The following is a 23,471-nucleotide window of genomic DNA, read 5'->3' as shown; positions in this document are numbered from 1 at the left end:
TTTTCTAGAATTTTATATATGTATATATATAATCATTCTGTATGTATTATTTTTCACTTTTTTTTGTTTAACATGATGACTTGAAAATGTACCAATGTTGTTCAAATCAATAATTTATTCCCTAACATTGAGGAATAGTATTCCATTTCATAGGTATACTATTATTTATTAATTAGATGATGGATATTTGTTGTTTTTTTTCCAGTTTTAAGTCTTACAACATTTTAAAATTTATTTTACAAATAAAGTTGTTGTGAACATTTGTGCACAGCCATTTTAGTGAGTTTTCGCTTTTATTTCTTTGGGATAAATACTAAAAAAATCTAAAGAGTTAAATCATTATATTTGTATGATACCTTTCGAGGAAATGAATGAGCTGTTTTGCAAAATAGAGGTGTCATTTTTCACTTCTAACAGTAGTATATTAAAGTTTTAGTTACTCCACCCCCTCACTAACACTTTGTATGGCCATTCCTTGGAATTTTAGCCAAACTACTACTTAAAATAATCAGGTTGTTTAGAACAGAAATGTGTTTTAGAATTTGCTCATCCAATAGTAAAATAAATACTATGCAATTGAAATTTAAAAGTTACTGAATTCCCGAAGGAAAACAAGTCACAGAAAAATAAAGATATATTATGACAGCAGTTGTATCAGGTTTGCCTCCATGCTATATACAATTCAATGTAGGGTGCTTAAGCAAGAACAGAGCTTATTTTTGAGTAACAAGAAGTCAAGATTCAAGTAGACCAAGAGACTATGGTGGTTTTACAAGACCCATGAATTTAGTATCTTTTTTTCTTTGGCTTCTTTTCTCTGTGTTCTGATTTCTAAAACATAATGGTTCAAAATTCAACCTGAAAGGAAAAGCTCCATATATCAGTTATTCATTCCAGGCAGCAGGTAGGAAGAAAAGGAAGGAGAAAAAGACCTTTTATAAAATTTTCTAAGTGCTGATACACAACACATTCATCTCAATGGTCACAACTCTTAACCAGGCTACACGTCTTGCACAGAAGGCTGGAATTTGCAGTTACTGTTTCAGGGTCAGCTATAGTCTAGATATTCTGACATCAGAAAGGAGGTCCGATTTTAAAATAGGAAACAAATATCATCAGCTACTATATAGCTATCTTATTTATTTAGAGTATTTTACCTTAGAGGACCTGGATGACTCAAAAGAAACACTTTTGCAATTATATTAACCACCTTAGTAGGAGAGCGTAGTATGCTGTTTAGGGTGATTAAAGTCAGCCACAGTAAGGAAGCCTTATTTCAAGCATGAAAGCCAGAACTGTTCTAAAAACTCCTTACAAATTTCAAAGGATATCATTAGAAAATTCAACACCATGTCAGCTATAAGGAAATATATGGCTATGAATAGGCAGTAAACTTTTATTATGAAATTCCACATATATATATAATTTTTACACAGCTATATTCACACACAAACTTTTAAAAGGCAGGGTTTCATTTTAAATCCACAGGCTGGTGAGAGTTGGGGAGATAAAATGCAGGGGCGGGCAAAAGCAGGTTTACCATTTGTGAGTACGCAAATCATGGAGTCTATTCTTGGTTTATTACTTATTAATTATTGTTAATTACTTATTATTATTAACCTACTTTTGTCCACCATTGTGTATAGAATATTCCTCAACTGAAAAATGAGTTTGTTATAATGGACATAAATTTGCCATTTATATATTGTTAGATACTACATTAAGTGCTTCACAAACATCAAGTTACCACTTTTAACATTCCTTAGAGATAGTTAATATTATGTTTATTTTATAAATAAGCGCAATAAGATAAAGAGAGTTTGGATATTTGTATAAAATACAGTGGAATTGTTAGGCTTCCAAGACAACAGCCTTATCATGAACTACAAAAAAAAAAACCCAAAAAACAAAAAAAACCCTCAAAATACAAATGGAATACTCTCTAACACTGAAATGCATTATTAAAAATAATTTGAAGGCTTGACCTTAATCAGTAAAACTGTACTTCAAAAAATGTAAATGCTAAAGGAATAGTTTAGATGACTCTGTCTTTTTACTAAACTGAAAATTGAGAGGAGAAAATTCATTTACTGAGTCTTAATTTACAAGCAAGGCTTTTTCAGAGAATGAATGAGAAGTGTACATGTGAGTGAAAACTGGAAATAAAATGCAAATATAGCAAAAGTATACAATTTAGTTGATTACAGTATAGGTCAGCATAGCAGATGAGCTGCTTGAAATAGATGATGAAGATTGTGAGCATTAATTCCGTGGCATGCTGAGACATGACCTGCAGCGTTTCTAACGCCCTGCACCAGGGGGCACGTAATCATGCCGTTGTTGTGGAAGATGTGAATGTGGTATCCTAGCAATATGTTAAACACCCTCTCTCCTGCACACTTAAAGTGCTTCATCTGCTCCAATTGGTAAAGTTTTTATTCATATAGAAAGAAGAAGATAAAAAATTGCAAAAGCATTATTTAATTCCAAAACAGAATATATCTATCTATCTATCTATCTATCTATCTATCTATCTATCTATCTCAGGCAAGAAAAAAAGAAAGAAAACACACCCAGGTTGGAAAAAGATAATATTGTCTTTTTTCACAAATGACACGAAAGTATTTGCAAATCATATATATAATATAGAATGAATATCTCTAATTTATAACTCTAACCTGCAAGAAACTTTTTAAAAGCAATCAATTAAAAGTATATACAGTATTTGAACAGATACCTATCCAAAGATAATATACAGGCATCAGTGAAACAAATTAAAAAAATGACCAGCAGCATTTCCATTAGGAAAATTCATTTAAACAGCAATGATATTGTTACGTTCCCCGCTGTTCGAATTACTCCAGGACACAGGACTTTTCGCAAGCGCTTTATTAGTTGGCCAAATGAACCTGCTCAGGGGCAGACCCTCCACCTAGGAAGGGCGCGCCGCTGCTAAGGCACTAGGGTTTTTATACATAAGCGGAGCAAGCAAGCAGGATACAAGGGCGAGAAGTGGCAGTTAGCGATAGGCTACTTCAGGCAGCTTCTTTTCTGCTGATTGGGTTCAAGGCTGTTACTGGGCCCCCCTCTTCTGTCTTTCTCTGGTCAGGATGTTTATCTGAGGCAAGGCTCAACCGTTGCCCTATGCCTCCTCCTCATTCTTGTTGACTCTGGCCCAGCTGCATGGGGGCTGCACCCTGATATGTTTTTCTTGGTATTTGTTCCTCCCTTATCCTCAGCTTTGACCCTGCTCTCACGGCTCCCTCAGATATACCACTACATAACTATAAGAATAACTAAAGTTAAAAATATTGGCATCCTAAATGTGCATTAGGGTATGGAGTTACCAAAACCTTCAAATACTGCTCATGGAAAAGTTAAATTTATAATCATTTTGCAAAACTGTTATGTGCACTTCTTAAAAAGACCAGGAAATGGTCTTTTAAGTACCTTGAGGTGTACTAGATATTTTTCTTCAAGCAGCAACAAGGAATCCCGTTGGCCTAGAGGCAGAATGGTAAATGTGAGAATGGTAAGTAAAATCAAAGAACAAAAAGAGGGCCAGATAATGTAGGGTTTTGTTATCCATTTGTTGTAAGCATATTGACATTCAGGTTGACTGTGAAGGGAAGCCATTGGAGGATTCTGAGCAGAGAACAGTTTTTAATGGGATTACAGCGATTTTCATGTTGAAAAGAGACCCTGTTGCTAATAGACTATAATGCAAGGGTTTGAAACAAGAAGACCAGCTATGAAACTTATGCAGTGGTCTAAGCAAGAGAGGATGGTGGGCTGGTCCTGAGTAGGAAAGGTTGGCATATTTTGATTCTGGATATATTTTAAAGGTAAGACAGACAGGATTTGCTGGATTTTTTTGAAAGAGTTAGGTAAAGATGAGTCAAGGCTAGTTACACAGTTATTGAACTAAATAAGTAGCAGGATGGTACTGACATTAAGTGAAATGGGAAGGATTGAGTGGAGGGTTTTAGAAGAAAACAAAAAGGATTTGTTTTAAAAAAAAAAACCTGAACAATAATAAAATATATACAAATTATTAAATTCATCAGAAGAGTGTTTATTCATTGCCTACAAAAAATAAAATTAGGAGATTTACCACTTTTGAAAATAGAAAAGGATGAAAATAAAATAGTGGGAAAGATAAAAATGTATTGATAACAAAATATAGTGGCTATATATTACATTTGAGTTGGAGCTTTTTGTAGAAGTTAGAGTGAACAGGAAACCTGGAGATTATATATATGTATATTTTTTTTACTCAGTGCCTCAGGAAAGGTGAACTGCTCCTAATATTAAATATTAGAGAAAATTTGTGAGAATGCATATTAAAACAAAATTGTACATTAAAAGATATATATTTATTACAAATATTTTAACAACTCTAGGATTCACGATAGTAAAGTTATATATTTGAGCCAGTCTTGATAAAGACAAGAAAATATAGCTACATGCTATGATAAATATTTAGTATAAATCAAAGTTTAGTGTCATGGAAACTATACACTCCTGTTCACAGATATTTTAAACCTGTAGCTGGAGGCTATTAAAGTGTTTTCTTGTTTACTCATGATCTGTTTCTCTGTTATCTTCTCAATTTTGAGTCACTAGAAATTTCTGCCCACACTTTGCACTCTACCAATAATGGATTTGTTATTTTTTAATATCGAGTCTTGTATGTGCATTGTAATCATCAAAACTTATTTCTGTATTACTCAAAGGTAACTCTTTGCTCTTGTTTACATAACACTAGCTATTTTATTCCAAAATTTAATTTGTAAAAATCTACTTAAAATGGACTTATTGTAGGTGTAAATTTTATGAATTATATTGAATTTTTTAGAAAGTTTTTGAAAATGCTTTGTGCATGCCTTGTAATCTCTTATGGGAGGGATTCCATAAGATTTTTCAACTTCAGAGAAATGAATATTTTTTTCTGGAGTGAAAGTAGTCAAAAATATTAATTTTTTAAAATGATGTTGATGATAATAGTTGTTTCTTCTTTCTCATTTTCAAATATGCCCTTGTCTGTAACACTCAGGTTAAAATCAATGCGTCCTTTCAGAGAGACTACATGTTTAAGTTGTTCATGTATTCCACTGGAGAGGTAATGATATCTCATAAAAGATATTTACTATAATCACTTTAGTCTACTGAACTCAGAATTAACAACTCTTTCTTGGTCTGTAAGATATAAAAATATTGAAAAATTTATTGCCAAGGCCTATGTAAAGGAGCTTTTCTCCCCAGTATTTTCTTTTAGTGGTTTTATAGGTTTTGGCTTTACATTTAAGTCTTTACCAACTTTTAGTTGATTTTTTAAGTGGTATAAGATAGCAGTCTACTTTAATTCTTTTACATGTGAATATATTTAATTTTTCCAGGAGGATTTATTATAGAGACTATCTTTTCTCCATTGAGTATTCTTGGCTCCCTTATCAAATATTAATTGACTGTATATGCATGGGTTTATTTCTGGGTTCCTGAGTCTTCTGTTGCATTGGTCTATGTGTCATATGTGTCTGTTTTTATGTCAATACCATACTGCCTTGATTATTATAACTTTATAATATAACTTGAAATCAGAGAATGTGGTGCCTCCTACTTTATGCTTTGTCTATTCAGGATCTTCTGTGGTTCCATATAGATTTTAGGATTGTTTTTTCTCCTTCTGTAAAAAAATTCCATTGGAATCTTGATAAGGATTGCATTAAATCTATAAATGCTTTTGGGTAGTATGGGCAGACATGGACATGCCTGTGTTTATCCTGAACACAGGATGTCTTTCTATTTATATTAGTCCTTTTTAATTTCTTTCATTAATGCCTTACATTTTTCACTTTATAGATCTTTCACCTCCTTGGCTAAATTTATTCCGTAGTATTTTATTATTTTTGATGCTGTTGTAAACAGGGCTGTGTTATTTATTTATTTATTTTATTTTTTAAATATAATTTCTATTAGTGAATAGAAATGTGAATTTTGTATGTTGCTTTTCTGGGCTACAACTTTACTGAATTTATTAATTCTAAAAATATTTTGCCCTGGCCTTTGTGGCTCAGTTGATTGGACCATCTTCTATGCACTAAAAGGTTAGTGTTTCAATTCCTGGTCAGGGCACAGGCCTGGGTTGCCAATATATGGTTTTTCCTTTCTCTCTCTCAAATCAATAAACATATTTTTTAAGTGGAATTCGAAAAGTTTTCTATAACATTATGTAATATGCAAACAGAGTAAATGTTACTTCTTCCTTTCTGATTTGGAGGCCTTTTATTTCTTTTTTTTTTTCCTTGCCTCATTTCCCTGACTAGGACTTTCAGTAGTATGTTGAAAAAGAGTTATATGAGTGGCCGGCCAACCTTGTGGTGTTTTTTTATCTTAGAAGGAAAGCTTTTATTTTCAATTTAAAAAATCACTTTTTTCCTCACTCCAGGACTTTTCCTTCCTTCCTTCCTTCCTTCCTTCCTTCCTTCCTTCCTTCCTTCCTTCCTTCCTTCCTTCCTTCCTTCCTTCCTTCCTTCCTTCCTTTCTCTTTCTTTTAGAGAGAGAAAGGTTGTGAGAGAAACATCACTGTGAGAGAGAAGCACCAATTAGTTGCCTCCCATAGGTGCCTGGACCAGGAATCCTACATGCCTGGACTGGGGACAGTACCTGCAACCTAGGTATTTGCCCTGACTGGGTATCAAACCTACAGCCTTCTGATTAAAGGGCAATGCTCCAGCCAACTGAGTCAGACTGGCCAGGACAGCAGGAAAGCTTTTAACCTTTCACAATTGAGTGTGATGTTAGTGTGGACTTGTTATTATATATGACTTTTATTATGTTGAGGCATGTTCCTTCTATATCAAATGTGTTCAGAGTTTTTATCATTAAAAATGATAATTTTTGTCAAATGATTTTTCTGCCTTCATTGAGATGAGCATGTATTTTATGCTTTATAATGTTAAGGTGTTATATCACCTTTATTAATTTGTGTATGTGAAACCATCTTTCCATCCTAGGAGTAAATCTTACTTGATCATGAGTACGTATTCCTTGTGCTTCTCAATTCAGTTTGCTAGTATATTGTTGAGAATTTTACATCTATTCATCAAGAATATAAACCTGCAATTTTCTTTTCTTGTAGTATCTTTATCTGGTTTTTGTATGAGTGTAATGCTGGCCTCATAAAATGAAGTTTGGAATCTTTCCCTCCTCTCCTATATTTTGGAAAAATTTGAAAAATATTGCCATTAATTTCTCTAAAAAAATGTTTGGTAGACTTCACCAGAAAAACCACCTGATTCTGGGCATTTCTTTGCTGGGAGGTTTTTGATTAATTATTTAATCTCCTAACACATTATTGATCTGTTCAAATTTCCTATTTCTGTATTATTCAGTCTTGGTAAGTCATATATTTACTGGAATTTATCCATTTTTTCTAGGTTATCCAATTAGTTGACATATAATTATTTTCAGAAGTCTCTATATTCATCATAGTTCCATGGTATCAGTTAAAATTTCTATTCTTTTGTTTCTGATTTTGTTTTATCTCCCTTTTTGTTATTCTAAGTTTTCTTAATCTTTTCAAAAAACAGCTCTTAGTTATATTGAATTTTTCCATTATTTTCCTCATCTCAATTTCACTAATTTTTGGTCTAATCTTTACTTTCTTTTTTCCTGCTAACTTGGGCTTATTTTGTTTCTTTTTCTTAGCTCCTCAGTTTACTTGACTTTTTTTAATATATATAGGTGTATAGTCACTATTAAGCTCCTTTTTAGAACAGCTTTTGCAGCATCCCATAGGTTAAATATGTTTTATTTTCATTGTTTTTTGTTTGTTTCAAGGTTTTTAATTTTTTTTTTTAAATTTCTTCTTTGGCTCATTGGTTATTCAGGAGTGTTGTTTAGTTTTCACATTTTTGTTAATTTCCCAATTTTCCTCCTGTTATTGATTTCTAATTTCATAACATGATTTCAAAGATACTTGGTACAGCTTCATTCCTCTCACTTTTGCTAAGGCTTCTTTTAGGATCTAACAAATAATCTACCCAAGAGAATACTTTATGTGTTGTTGACAAGAATGTATATTCTGTTGCTGTTGGATGAAATGTTCTGTGTATGTGTGTTAGGTTCATTTGATCTAAGGTGTACTATAAGTTCAGTGTTTCTTTACTGATTTTTTTTTGGTCTGGATGACGCATCACTTTTGTATTATTGTATTATTATTTATTGTATTACTATTATTGTAATACTATTGTATTATTGACTATTTTTCCCTTCAGATCTATTATTAAGTGCTTACTTAATATATTTAGGTGCTTTGATTTTAAGTGCATATATAGTTATAATTTTTATATCCTCTTGAGGAATCAACCCCTGTCACCTTATAATGTGGCCTTCTTGTCTCCTGTTAAATTTTTTATATTTCTTTTATTTCTACCAGTTCTAATCACATGTGCAAGCCAATATTGTAAGCCATCTATTGAAGATAGTTTAACCACAAATAAAAAAGCTAGAATCCCTAAATCATTATTCATAAGAAAGATTTCCAACAATGCAGAAGACTCATCCAAAGCTTTGGTACCTAGAAATAAGTGTATATTTTGTAGTGAACTGTGTTTTTTTATAGCAGCTTGTGTAGCCCTGACTAAGGCAAGTGTGCTTGTATGCCCCTTGACAGAGGGATTGGTTTAGGGAGAGATATAGATGTCAGGCCTGGATCAAACAGTGGGGAGCATATTTCTTGATCACAATAATTAGGGTTGGGGGGAGTCATATGGCTAAACCTGGCCCCAATAGAGACAGCACTAAAAATCATTTGAGAATTTATGGGAACTGAAGATAAAGACCTCTCACGAACCACCACCTGGAGCAGGCAGCCTCACCACTTGATGCAACAGGAGAGCTGTTCACAGGACTATTGAGTCTGTTGGCACCTGTGCCCTGGATAGTGGGCCCTTCGTCTTTCTTAGGGCTTTTCTTCTATCGATTATCCAGCACCTCTTTTGATCTTTAACATCTTCCACTCTCTTTATCACTTCCCATTAGTATTCAAATATTTCCAGTCTACTTTACTTTATAAAGCAACTAAAAACTACTCTCAACTGTAAAATTTCCTTTGACTCAACTTTCATCTTATGCTGCTCATTCCATATTCCCACCCACCCTCAGCAACATCGCTCACAGTCCCCATGGCACGTCAGAATGCTGGGGCCATTTCACGACATGGGCTGCGGGGAGGTATAGCTTTTGTTTGAAAAGCAAATTTTCACATGGCTAGGGTTCACACAAAAAGAGAAAGCCTAAATCTCTCCTTCTACCATAATACCAGACAGAAGTGTGTTTGGGCCTGTCTTAATCTTTATTACACAGGTGTAAGTACTTTTGTCAGTTTGGAAATAAACTGCTTGGCACCAAGCAATGTAGATTTGGATACTAGTCAATTACCAGGAATTCTGTGGGAATGCCAGCTGCATAGCACCTGGAGTCCTTGAGGGCACAGGGGCTTTCCCTGCTTGAGAGAGGGGACCCACTGCTTCCAGGGGAAGCTGCGTTTGGATACAGCTTCTCCCCCTGAGAGAAAGTGGGGAGAGGCTCCATGTGCCAGGTAGCTCTTAAAGCAATGCAGAATAAATACCCCGGTAAGCAAAGTTATCTCTTGCATTATACTGATACTTTCTGCAAAAACAACCAGTTTGCAGTTTCTTCTTTCTTCTTTTCACTTTCAGCAACTCAGGCTGATTTTACATCACCCATATTCTCCTGTAACTAAATCCGAAGAACATTAAGTTCACATTAAACTTCTTGTGGGGTATTTTATCACAGTTGTCACTTAAACACTCTCAATTCGATACTCCCTTTCAACCTTTCTGTGAGGTTGTGAGGAGCAAAGCCTCAGTCAGATTCTGTCATACATACAGAAACTTAGTAAACGAATATTATGGACAAAGCAAGCATCTGTCCTTGAGGCAAAAAAATTCCCAGCCCTCTGGGAATTTCAGGTGCTCATACCTCTTTAAGGCAGGAATCAAATGAAAACCACTGCCAGGACACAATGTAACAACACACCTTAATGCCCTTAGATTTTGGGATAAAGCCAACCTCCAGAACTGTTGGATACTTATATCTAGGTAATGAATGAAGATAGGGGGAGAGTTTCTAAAATGTTTCAGCTAATCTACACATATTGAATGTCTTTAATTTTACTAATGAGAGCCCATTTCCTACACTCATCATGACAATTAATAAGTCACTTTTCTCGTTGTTTGCTAATTTTCATATTATTTATTGTTGTCAAGATTTCAAAAAGGCTTGCACCTTGATTCAACTGACTGTTTCTAGACGTCAAAGATAAAAGGAATTAACACATGCGTTGTATCACATTAGTACGAAAGTGATTTAAAGGTACTTTCAGGCACAATGACCACTGGCAATGTTGTGTCATCCCCATGTTGCTGCTTAGTCAGTTGCAGAAGCCAGCAGTGCTCTTACCTGCTTAGCTGGACCAGAAAACGCATTCCGTTGATTAAAGAGCCCTTAAGTAGAGGTAGAGGAGATCTTGGCCTATTCCTCCTTCTGCCCCTCTCTCTACCTTCTTGCTGTGCTCTTCATCACCAAGCACTTTCTAAACTAATTTTTTTCTTCAAGATGGATGCTCAAATTGTCAATATAAGTATAAAGGAAAATTCTTTGTGCTTTTTTTTTTTCTGTGTGTGATTTCTTTCCTGTGTGAGCTTTCTTTCCTGTGTGAGGTCTTTTGGAAAGATATGTTATTAATATGTTCCTCAGTTTTTATTATGCTGTTTTTTGCTACTACAACTCATCTCATTATTTTCTTTCTGGTATTTGTTCCTGATTCTTGTTTTTCTCTCATCCAGTCTAGTAAGTTTGATATATGTCTTTAGAGGGAGCTCCCCCAGAAATGGAATACATTTATAAAAAACTGTGTATTTATTCTTACCTGTTTAATCTTCAGTCACCTTCAAAGTACTCTCCATTTGATGAAATACACTTAACAAGCTATTTTTCCACTACTCAAAACAGTATTTGAACTTGTAGATTTTGATGCCTTTTAGTGCTTCTGCCATTTTTTGTCTCACCTCTTCCACAGCAGCAAAATGTTTCCCTTTGAGGACTATTTTTCATTTGGGGAAACAGAAAAACAAGTCACTTGGGGTGAGATTGAATGAATAGGGAGGGTGGGACACAGGGTCATGTTGTTTTTGGTCAAACAAAAACTGTTGAATGCTCAATGCGGTGTGAGCAGGTGAGCTTGTTAATCACCCATCATGAAATGGGCAAACTGGTTGAGAGTCTTAAAAAGAAATTCACTGAAGCTGAATGTAACCTCTCACAACAATGCCAGTTGGTACACTGATGCAGATGGGATCCTACACCACTCGACTAATGGGGTAAGTCTGTACTGCAACAAGGGGCCTCCCCTCCAGAATATAACTCTGTTTTGGTGTGGAGGAGATCCCCCTAGTAAGTGTTGCTTCATTGTTAAGATTTTTTTCAATTGTTTTTAAATTTATTTTTAGAGTGAAGGGATGAGAGGGAGAAATAGAGGTAAAGAAACATTGATGTGAGGGAGAAACATTGATCAGTTGCCTTTCCTACACACCCCCGACCAGGGACTGAATTCCGGACTAGGAATCAAACGGTGACTTTTCACCATGCAGGATGATGCCACACCATTCGGGGCATTTCGTAAGTTTTAATTAATAGACTTTATTGGAGCAGTTTTATTTTACAAAAAAAAAAAAAAAAAAAAAACAGCACAAAAGTACTGAGTTCATACATATATGCCCCCAGTTTCTCCTATTACTAAAATCTTTCATGTGGTATATTTATTACAATTGATGAACAAATTCTGAAACATTTTTAAGCACAGAGATTATATTAGGATTCACTCTTTGGCTTCTAAAGTTTTATGAGTTTCAACAAATATACAATGCCAGGTATACACCATCACAATATGATATAGAGTAGTTTGACCACCTTAAAAAACACCCTGTGTTCCACCTCTTCCCTCCTCAACTCCTGGAAACCACTAATCTTTTAGGATTTTAAAGTTTTGCATTTTCCAGAGTGCTAATATTCTTTGAATAAAACTGCTTGTAGCCTTTTCAGCCTGGCTTTTATTAATAATATGCATTTACATTTCTTCATTGTGTTTTAGTGACTTGATAGCTTATTCTTTTTTAAATTGTTGAATAATATTCTGTTGTCTGAATGTATGCAGCATTTGTTGAAGGACAATTTGGTTGCTCCAAGTTTTAGCAATTATTTTTAAAAAGCTGCTATAAATGTTCATATACAGGATTTTGTGTGGCCATAAGTTTCAAATCCTGGGGTACATATCAAAGATCATGATCACTGGATTGAATGGTAAAAGTTTGTTTAGTTTTGTAAGAAACTGTCAAACTGTTTTCCTGAGTGTTTGAGCTGATTTGCATTCCATTAGCAATGAATGAGTGTTCCCTTTGCTCCACATCCTCACCAGCATTTGGTTATCAGTGCCCTGGGTTTTGACCATCTTAGCAGGTATGTACAAGTATCTCAATGTTATATGAATTTGCAATTTCTTAATGAAATATGATATTAAACATATCTTTCTATTTTTATTTGTCTTTTATATATCTTATTTTGTGAAACTTTTGTTCAGGTTTTTGTCCACACTTTGAGTTTTTTATCTTCTTATTGTTGCATTTTTAGAATTTTCTTTTTTTTTTTTTTTTTTTTGCATATTTTGGATAAGTCCCCAGTACTAACTCCAGTGAAAGCTTCTGCTCCCAGGAAGCTGTGATTCTTGATGGCTGCTTCTATCTTCAGTTTGGGGCAGAGACTTTATGACCACAATTCTCTAATGGATGTAAAAAGGATTGAGATTTTAAGGTTTTTTTCAGCTTTTTTTTTCTTGTTTTGAAGAGGAGAATGTGGTTTCCAAAGTTTTTACATGTCTGACCTGAAACAGAAAGTCTGGTATTAGTTTTAATTCAAATAAATTCACTCCACGTATTTAAGATCTACTATTGTCATCCAAGATTATTAATTTAATCAACTGCCTAATATTTTATACTATGTTCCAACCTCATATTGCTTTTTTATGCACTTGATTTTGACTACCTAAGGGGCTTCTAAGTCCCTGCTCCAACAATCTCCTTCCTTATGAGCATACTCACACATTTTCCTTAGTTAATTTTTTTTGTAGTTATAAGATGTTATATGTCTTTCTAAATATATTGCATCACTCATGCTTAAAATAATCTTATAAGTCAAATATCTTTTCTATCTTAATTTTTCTGGGACACAGAAAAATTAGGTAAATTTTTCAGTAGTAAGTAGATATGTAGAATAAACCTAAATCATCTGACTTTACAGATAACTTTTAACTACTATATAATAGTTGGATTTATACTATTATATAACTTGGATTATAGAGTTATAAAGTATAATCAGCAGTAATTTTATTAATTATACTTATATATTTTTTCCTGAAATGGCTACATATTTCTACTTCCACTAATAATGGATGACATGAGTGGTCTCTCGTCCTTAACAACCTTATTATTAGCTATCATCCTTACTTTTTGCACCATACTGATAGGTGTGTGTGTATATATACACACATATATGTGTATGTATGTATATAATAAATACATATATACATATATAATATGCATATAGTATAAAATGTATTTGTATACATACATATATACTCTTACTGTTTTAATTTAATTTAATAATTTAATTTATTGTATTGTTTTTACTACTTAATGAAATTGAACAATAATTTGGGCTGTTTGTTCTGTGAAAATTCTAGTCATATTTCTTTTCCATTTTAAATTTTTTTCTCATGTGTTTTTGTTAATTTGCAGTAGTTTCTCATGCATGATGCCTTGTTAGTTTTAGTACCTTAAATATCTTTTCCCAGACTGCATTCAGGTTTGTTACCTGCATCTTGGTATCTTTTATTAAATAAAAAAACATGGTATTCTTATGAACTTATCAAATGAACACATTAAGTAGAGATGAAGATGTCAGATAATAAGCTACATTCAAGAACAGAGCACATGCAAAAGTGAAATAAATAAGTTTATTATCCATAGGTCATTGAGAAAGTGTGCGTAGGAGGCCCAAACAGGAAGGTCAAGGGAGAGCAAAGACAGGGAGAGGCAAGACCTGGGACACATGTCTTTATTAGGGTCCTTGGGCATATTGCTTTAGATTTCCCAAGCTAAGGCCAGATTGATCAATTCAAACCAAAAGAGCAGGGTTTTGTTAAGCCTGACATGGTACTTATGTAAGCAGTACATTAAGAAAGGCGCTGGCAGTCAGAGGAGACAGTTGATCACAGGGCTGTTGAAGAAATTACATCAGGAACTTATATTTGCTTGTGACTTTGTATACTGCCACTTAGGGTATGCAGTTGTATGAGGGAGCTAGTGTAAGTGTAAAGTTACTGCAACCTACGTAGCCAAACAAAATGGATGCTGAGGCAACAGTACCATAGAATAGTTTAATGAAACTATTTCTAAAAGGAGTCAAGTCAATCAGCATTGGCCTTATGGTGAGTGCATTGGAGTCTTATCAAGGATTCTCATCCTACGCTAACTAACAGTGATTATCCCCTAAATTTTCTTTGATTTGGGGGTTTTACTACTTACATTTAGCTCTTTAATCTATCAAGGATCTGTATTAACTAGGGATTCAGCTTTCTATTTCTTACCTAGATAGCTATTTTTCCCAGCACCATGTACTACTGAGTTGCATAGCTACCTTTACCTTAGCAAAATTTCTATGTATAAATAGGTCTATTTCTAAACTCTCGGTTCTGTTCCAACAATCTAGTACTATCTCATAGGGTGCACACTCTTCTTTAAAATTGCTTAACTTTAGTAGCTCTAAAGATTGTCAGATTCTTGAAAAAAAATTTCTTGAATGTATATATTAGTGTTCATAGAACTGATATATTTAAATATTTTGTCATTTAATAAATGAATGTGGTATATATTATTCAGCTCTTTTTTCATGTATTTCAATGAAGATTATAAGATGTCTTTATTAAAAACTGTATATTATTTGTTTACACACGAAGTGTTTTATATCAATCACTTTAATTATGAGAATAAACTAATGATATAGACATGACAAAATTATTATTCTATATTTTTTTTAAAAGAAAGACCTCAAAACTTTTAAAGTGTCACCCAGGGATGTGTTGCTTCTCTTGTGTAGTGAGGCCTAGAAGCCATGTCTCTTCAATCCCAGCTGAAAGGCCTTTATACTCTACTCTGCAGAACTGCCTTCAATAGAGACAGAAAGGGGCATTCACATCATCTAAAAAGCAAATTTTTGAGCTAATAGTTTAGTGAAAAGACTAATTCTTAACACTCTAGAGAAACATATTTTTCACTTGCCTGTGCAACTATGAAAGCATTCTTGTTTGAAGCATATTTGCTATGTCAGAAATGATTTTTATTGCTTTGCCTTTTTTAATGCATTTATTGAATTTTCATAAGCTGAAGTAATGGACCCAATTGAGATTTTAGGAAACCATTATGATTTTCAGTTGATAGCTTACAAAATTTCTTATTAAAACAAACAACTCTCCTTTGTATATTTTAACATTTAACGTTAATGAATGAGATATTTCAGTGCAAAATCCCCACCAACACATCTAAATAAGAACATATGTCTCTCTTACCACTGTGGTTATGTACATGAATAAAATTATTTTTTCTTTGCCAGGAAATATATTTAGGCAAATAAACACTGAATCATGTTTATTTTTTCATATTAGATAAATTTCCTTTTAAAGGGAAAAATTTGTTTCATTCAAATCATCTTGTTACTGAGTCATTAACTAGAAAATGAACCAGAGCCATCTGGCATTCTATAGAAGTTTATTTTGATAGCTCACTCATTTATTTAAATTGTTTACTGTCCCCATATATGCTAATATTCCAAAATGGCTAATTCCAAAATTATTTTAAGGCTAAATCAGCATGCCGTCACATTATTATTAGTGTAATTGAATTAATGCATGAAACAAAACTAAACCATTGTTAACATATCTATTCAACCATCCCCAATCCACTCACTTACTTTAAAAACAATTTTTGTATAATTTGCATGATATTAGGCTGAACTAGAGAATCATGTTTCCTGCATAAATGTCAAACTGGCTGACAGGGTGTCTGAAATTTCCAGAAGCTAAAGTCAAAGCATTATTCTTCTAGTTAAAATTCTCCCATTCCTGCATCCCACCTCTGCAACCTCCGAATCTGTTCTCTTTGTTTAAAAGCTTAGGGGTTTCTTTGTTGTTGTTGTCTTTAACCTTTATATTTTTTGCATCCCCACATATCCAATAGATCACTTTTTTGTGTGTCTTTCCATCTTATTTATTTCACTTAGCATAATTCCCTCCAGGTCCATTCATGTTGTCACAAATGGTGAAACTTCAACTTTTATGGCTAAATAACATTCCATTATATACATACCACAATTTTTCTATCCTTGCCTGGGAACATGCTTATTTATTTAAATAGAGAAGAGAAGAGAGGGAGAAAGAAGGAGAGAAAAGAAGCAATGTAAGAGAGAAACATTGATCCATTACTTCTTGTAAACGTGTTGACCAGTAAATGAACCCAGATCCTAGGCATGTGCCCTAGCTAGGAATTGAACTCATGACCTTTGGGTTCATTGGACAACACTTCAACCAAATGAGCAACACCAGCCAGAGTACATATTTAATCTACTTATCCATCAATGGACACTTTGGTTGTTTTGATATCTTGGGTATTAAAATAAACATTGCTGCTGCACATGTTGCACTTATTGCCATTTGAACAAGTGTGTACTTGTTGTTTTGTTAATTGTCTTCTGCTTCTGCTTTTGTGGTGACTCTTACTTTCTTCTCTTTTTCTTTGTGGTTTGATGACTTTTTTAGTGGTATGCTTAGATTAATTTCTATTTATCTTTAGTGTATCTATGATAGGCTTAGGCTTTGTGATTACTATAAGGCTTATATACAGGGCGGGACAAAAGTAGGTTTATAGTTGTGAGTATGCAAAACACAGAGTTTATTTTTTTTAGTTTTGTATTATTATTTACTAATTATTGTATGATTTTTCATATGAACCACCATAAACCCACTTTTGCAATGCCCTGTATAGCAACTTATATCTAGAACAGTCTTTTAAGTTTATGAAAACTTAAGTTTGATTGCATTGTAAAGGTCAACATTTTTACTCTCTCTCCAAATTTTACATTTTAATGTTACATTTTATATCTTTTTATTTTGTATATACCATAAATGATTATTCTAATAATAGTTATTTTCACTGCTTTTGTCATTTAACCTTCATGCTAGCTTTATAAATAATTAATCTACCTTTACTATATAGTCCCCTTTCCAATGAGATTTATTCTTATTCTTACAAATGTTTACTCGTTATCAGTTACTATGCTTTACTTTTAGGTTAAAGAAATCTTTTTAACATTCGTTTAAGAACAATTTAGTGTTAGTGAATTTCTTTCACTTTTGCTTGTCTGAATGTCTTTATCTTTCCTTCAATTCTAAATGACAAGTTTGCCAAGTACAGCAGTTGGATTTTTTTTTTCTTTCATCACTTTGAATAGATCAGGCTACTCCCATATGGTCTGCAAGGTTTACGCTGAAAAAGCTGATAGTCTTACAGGATACCCTTGTACGTAACAAGTTGTCTTTCTCTTGCTGCTTTTATGGTTGTCTTCTTTAACATTTTGCATTTGATTATAAGATGACTTGATGTGGATCTCTTTGAATTTATGTTGATTGGAAGTCTCTGAGCTTCCTGGATTTGGATCTGTTTCTTTCCATAGGTTAGGGAAGTTTTCAGTCATTATTTCTTCACATAATAAATCTGCCCCTTTCTCTCTATTTTATTTTTCTGGAAACCCTATAATGCAAATGTTAGTCTGTTTGCTGCTGTCATATGTCTTTTTAAGGTATCACCATTTTATTTTTTTATTTTTCACATTCCACTTGCTGTTCTGATTGGGTTAATTCTACTGCCTTGTTTAAGACTTTCCTGAACTATCTTCTGCTTCATTTTTCTGCTGTTAAATTCCTCTAGTGTATTTTTCAGTGTAGTTATTGAATTTCTTCAGCTCTGTGACTTCCTTTTGGTACTTTCTTATAGTATTCAACTCCTTGTTGATGTTTTCACTGTGTTCATCCATTCTTTTTCTCATTTCAGTGAATACTTTTAATGACCATTATTTGAACTCTTTGCTTCTCTCCACTTCATTAAGGTGTCTCCGGATACCCCACCCCCACCGAGGTTTCTTTAATTTAGAATATGTCTCTTTGTTTCTTCATTTTGCTTAACTCTCTATTAATTTCCATGCAGTATATGAAACAACCACTTTACCCAGTCTTGAGAAACTGGCCTCATGTAGGAGATAAAACTTATCCTAACTCTTCATTGACACTGAAAGTTTTGTGCTTGTCCAAGCATCCTATTATGTTTTTTAAAAGCTCCCAGTACTGAAGTATATGCCAAGATCTGTCAGAGTCCCAAAGGAACCTAGAATCAAGCTGATTGTAAACCAGACCTTCAGGCAGCAGTTTTTAAATGTATACAAATATATACTGTCCTGTGAGACTATAAGCCTAAGTCTAACTATCACCAGTGCCAGGGGCTCTGGGGCTGTTCCCTGAGCAGTAGTCAGGGCTCCAGGCAACTGTATAAGTATTTTTCTCTCACAGACACTTGTGAGCTAGAGTAAAACAGAAGCAGAGCACCAACATGGCTGCATTCTTAGAGTAGCTCCACAGGCCATTGGAATTTTACCAAATCTGAAGCCTACCTCTCTGATCAAAGTCCAGATACAACAGGCTAAATTGGCCTCAGCAAAAACATTGGAGTGTGTGACTCAGTCTCCTGTCTGTACAGAGACTTGGGGTGGTAGCTTGCCAAGAACCAACATCTAATTGCCATAGTTTCACGAGATCCAGGAATGCAAGCCTCTTAGCCACCACAGCCAGGTAATTAATGCAAAAAAATGAGGCACCAGACATAAATACCATAGTAACAGATGTATATAAATCTCCTCTCTTGGGGAGATTCTGGAGCATTTAAGAAGGGTGTGAAGACAGTGCCTACCCTCCCAGGTCTTTGGAAAGAATTATAGTCAGCCCCTAGATGTGTATTTAGCTAGAAACTTTCAGCTCAAACCGAAATCATAATTTAGCTAATAGGCATCCTTCATAGAAAGACAGATTTCCTGGGCCTGTTGCTTCCTGCTGTACCTGGGGTTGGTAGCCTTTAATATTTTTTTCTCTATTGGTTGCTGTCTTGTAGAACCCATGAGGATAATCCTTACAGACCTAAGCAACTTAGAGGTGGCCCCTGGAAGCAGCCACAAAATAAAGCTACCAGACATGGATGCAAGTTTCTTTCAGGGTGATCTGTTATAGCCCCATGCAACCAAGAACACAAATTCTCGGGTTCTTCCTAGCCAGGCAGTCAAGAGGCATCCCCTGGTTGGAGGCCACAAAAAGTAGGACACCTGACCCATGTAAATGCTTCCTTCCGGGAGATTCTGGTGCTTGGGAGCATGGCGAAGGGCAACATGAAGATGGTACATGTCCGTCTTTATTCTCAGAGAGGGCACCAACAGGCTACTAGATGTGTGTGTTAACTTAGATGCCTTCCCCTCAAGCTGTCACTTCAGTATAAGTAGGTTGGCCTCCTTCACTTTAAGTCTGGGCATAATCAAGTGCTTCTGAGTGAGGCTGTGAGGTGGGTGAGTTAAGCATGGAAACCTTTTCAGAGCTGTTTCTCAAATCATTACAATCTCATAAGTCTTGGAATGTGAACCTCATTGGCTTTTAAACATATAGTTTGGGGACTTGTCTCTCAGGTGCAGGACTTAAAAGTGTGGGTTCCTAATGTGGGGTCGAAACCTTTACTTCTCAGAGAGTTGGCATCCTAAAATGTTCCCTCATTCTTACTCGTATCCTTTCACTGGATTTGTAATATATCATGCACCAACATTATGTTAGAATGGAAATTTTCTTCCTATTATTTGAATAGAATTTTTTTCAAGCTTTTTTTCTCCATAGTCTTTAGACAAATAAAATGATGTGAGATGGATCTGCTTTAACTGTGAGCTATTCTACATTTTTTTCATAGAGCCATGTGAAGGCCACACATATAATTTGCTTTAATTAATCATTACCAATGGCCCTTTAGAAATATATACATAGAAACCTGAAAAACCAATGAAAAGACTATATGAACCCCTATGTTCTTTGCAACATTATTTACAATACCCAAGATTTGGAAGCAGCTCAAGTCTCCATCATTAGATGAGTTGATAAAAAGCTGTGATACATTTATACAGTGGAATACTTTTCGATTATAAAAAAGAAAAACATCTTACCCTTTGCAACAGAATGTATGGACCTGTAGACCATGCTAAGTGAAATAAGTCAGTCATAGAAAGGAAAATATACAAGATTTCAATTACATGTGGAATCTAATGAACAAAGTAAACTAACAAACAAAATAGAAACAGACTCTGGACAGAAGATAGGCTGACAGCAGGCAGCTGTCAGAGCGAGAGCAGGTTGTGGTTTTGGGTTAAAAAGGTAAGAGGATTAAAAAAAACCACAAACCTTTATAGACACAGACAACAGTATGGTGATTAGTAGAGAAAGGTGGTAATAGAAGGAGACTGGACTTGGGGCAGTAAACACATCATACAATATACAGATGATGTATTATCAAATTGTACACCTGAGACCTATGTAATTGTATTAACCAATGTCTCACCAACCAATTCAGTTAAAAAAAAGGAAGAGGGAAATGACAAGAAAAAAGGAAACTAGTTCTAGGAATAACAGTATCTTTTGTTTTTAAAATACAAATAGTATCAAAGCCTTACATTTTTCTCTGTTGAATGAAATTTCCTAATATCTTCAAAAGTTATTTTTGCACTATCACTTAGATATACTTATGTTTATTATAAAATGCTATTTTAATTAATACTGGTTCTAGGAATAATAATCCAGGATTATTAATGTATTGTTCTTAATAAAGTTATTTGCAGGCCCTGAAGAGTTGAACATTTGGTTTTTTAATTACGTGATAAATACTTATCTCATTACTATCTAAAGAAGTAATAGAAAGGTAAAGATACACACTAACAAACATATGTACCAATGTATACACAGAAATACATACACATTCTTTTGTGGAACTTCATAATTTGTAAGATGATATGCACATAAATAATAATAATAAAAGATGATGAAAGATGGTGGCAGAGTAGGTGGACATTACACTCACCTTATCCCAGGACCAAACTGGAATTACAACTAATATGTCGAGCAATAAACTTGAATAACCAATTTAAGACTAGCTCAGGAGTAGTCCTCTAACTAAAGATTTACAGAAGCAGCATGGAAACTGGTCATAAAGGAGGAGATATGAAAAGAGTTGGTCCCATTTCCATGGGAGATAGCAGAGGTTCTAGAGGGATATCTCAGCAGCAAAGTTTCCCCTTGAGGAGCATGGGATCTCTACCCTACACTAGGCTCCCCAGCCTAGAGCACCAGAGCTGGGAAGAGGCAACCACATAACATCTGGCTGTGAAAATCTGAGGGATTCTTTTTGCCAGTGAGAGACTGGAGTCTGCTAGAGACATAGACACTATGAAAGGGACAATGCACAAAAACTCATTCACAGCCACTCGTCTTGGGCTCTGCAGAGGGAGGGCAGAGCAGACTAAAATTTTGGGAGGAGAGCCTGCGGTTTGTAGATCTGGGGATAGAGCTAAAGGTCCAGCTGCTGGGACCCTTGTGCTGAGTCCCTATTCCACACAGCAGATGCTATCTTTCTTCGGTGGAGGATGCCCTTCCATATGGCATCAGCCTGGTGGAACTCATAGGACAACCTCTGGACTCCCTGTCACAGTACTCTGTGGAGCACATGCCTTCTTGAGAACTCAACTGCCGGGGCTGGAGTGTGGCCGTCAGGGAAGGCTCAAAGATGTCAGTGACTGAGTTGTGTGGCTTTGAGATGGGGGCAATTCCTCCTGCTTTCCTGAGAACCTGCCTGGTGCCTCCGCATCACAGGAGGTTTGGTAGCCCCACCTTCCAGGATCCTGTCAACCACACCCTCCTGATGCCTGGTGAGTCCACATGCCGAGATCAGGGAAGGATCCAGGACAGACTGAGTGTGTTCCTCTGGGGCAAGGGACCCTCCCCTCAGGTTCCCGCATGCCTGACTGGCACTTTTCCCTCCCCTGATGCCCAGCAGGCTCCTGGGAGAATCTGAAACAGACTGAGTTATGTGGCTCTAGGATGAAGGAAAATTTTCCCATGCGCCCCCAAGTGGTACAGACCACTCTCATCACACAGACAAATCTTGGCCTGTTGGGGCCTGAATAAACTCTGCTGGCCTCACCCTGATGACTTCCTGAGACCCCACCACACCACACCAGCAAGTATAAGCTAGATTTCATATACCCAGGGACATTTGCTGAGTAACCTTAGAGGCAGGCAAAGGCAGGACTCAAGAGTTCTTTGAAACTTTTCTTGACCTGACCCTGGGCACAGAACTGTTACAAGCCAGCCTTGGTGTGCAGCTTAATCATTCCTGCACACAAGCGGGCCGAAGCAGAGGAAGCCACAAATTGTGGATCACTCTGTAAATACAAACAGATTGTTCAAGGCCAGTCACAGGCATTGTCTTACATTGGTCTGCACTGGAGTCCCTCCCAAGAGGCCCCAGAATCAGCACATCTAAGGGCCAGTTTCAAATAACATTTGAGCAGGATACCATTAGCTTCACACATGGCATATCAAAACGAAGATCTTGGCAGGAGCCAGACCCTACTGAGACAAATCCCACTCTATGTGGTCAGCCCCCACACAGCAGCTCATACACTGTGGTCTGTTCTTCCACAGAATCAGCCTGCCTGTGGGTTGATCCCATGCACAAATAGGCCAATAGCAAAAAAGACTCAATTACAACAGAAGAACCTACATAATTCACACAAGAGACATCAGTTGAGTACGTAGTGCAGGTGATCAATGAGAGTGTGCCACTGGATCCCATAGAACACTATTTAGGGCCATCCAATCAAGACTGTGAGGCATGGTACTTCTACCTAATACATAGGGGAAAAAAACAAAACAGAACAAACAAAAAAAACCCACAAAGAAGCATCAAAAATGGAGAGACAAAGAAACATGCCTCATCTGAAAGAACAGGGGAAAATGCTAGAACAAGAGCTAAATGAAATAGAGGCAAGCAATTTACCCAATACAGAGATCAAAAGAATGATGATAAGGATGTTCAAGTGACTTAGTGAGAACTATAAGAAACATAGTGAGAAATACAGCAACAGGAAAAACATAAAAACCATGAAAGAGAATCAGTCAGAAATGAAGAATATAATACCTGAAATTAAGA

General features: G+C 35.4%; 1 pseudogene; it reads right to left on the bottom strand.

Moving 5' to 3' along the window:
• Positions 1–10,514, bottom strand: part of LOC129079799 (zinc transporter ZIP12-like) — a 40,873-nt pseudogene extending 30,359 nt beyond the window's left edge.
• Between the last annotated feature and the right edge of the window lie 12,957 nt (positions 10,515–23,471).

Source organism: Pteronotus mesoamericanus, unplaced genomic scaffold (assembly GCF_021234165.1).
Source record: "Pteronotus mesoamericanus isolate MK-2021 breed Mesoamerican mustached bat unplaced genomic scaffold, CSHL_Meso_final contig_82, whole genome shotgun sequence".
Classification (NCBI taxonomy): domain Eukaryota; kingdom Metazoa; phylum Chordata; class Mammalia; order Chiroptera; family Mormoopidae; genus Pteronotus; species Pteronotus mesoamericanus.
The sequence above is the reverse complement of the archived record's forward strand: the minus strand, read 5'-3'. Positions and strand labels throughout refer to the sequence as shown.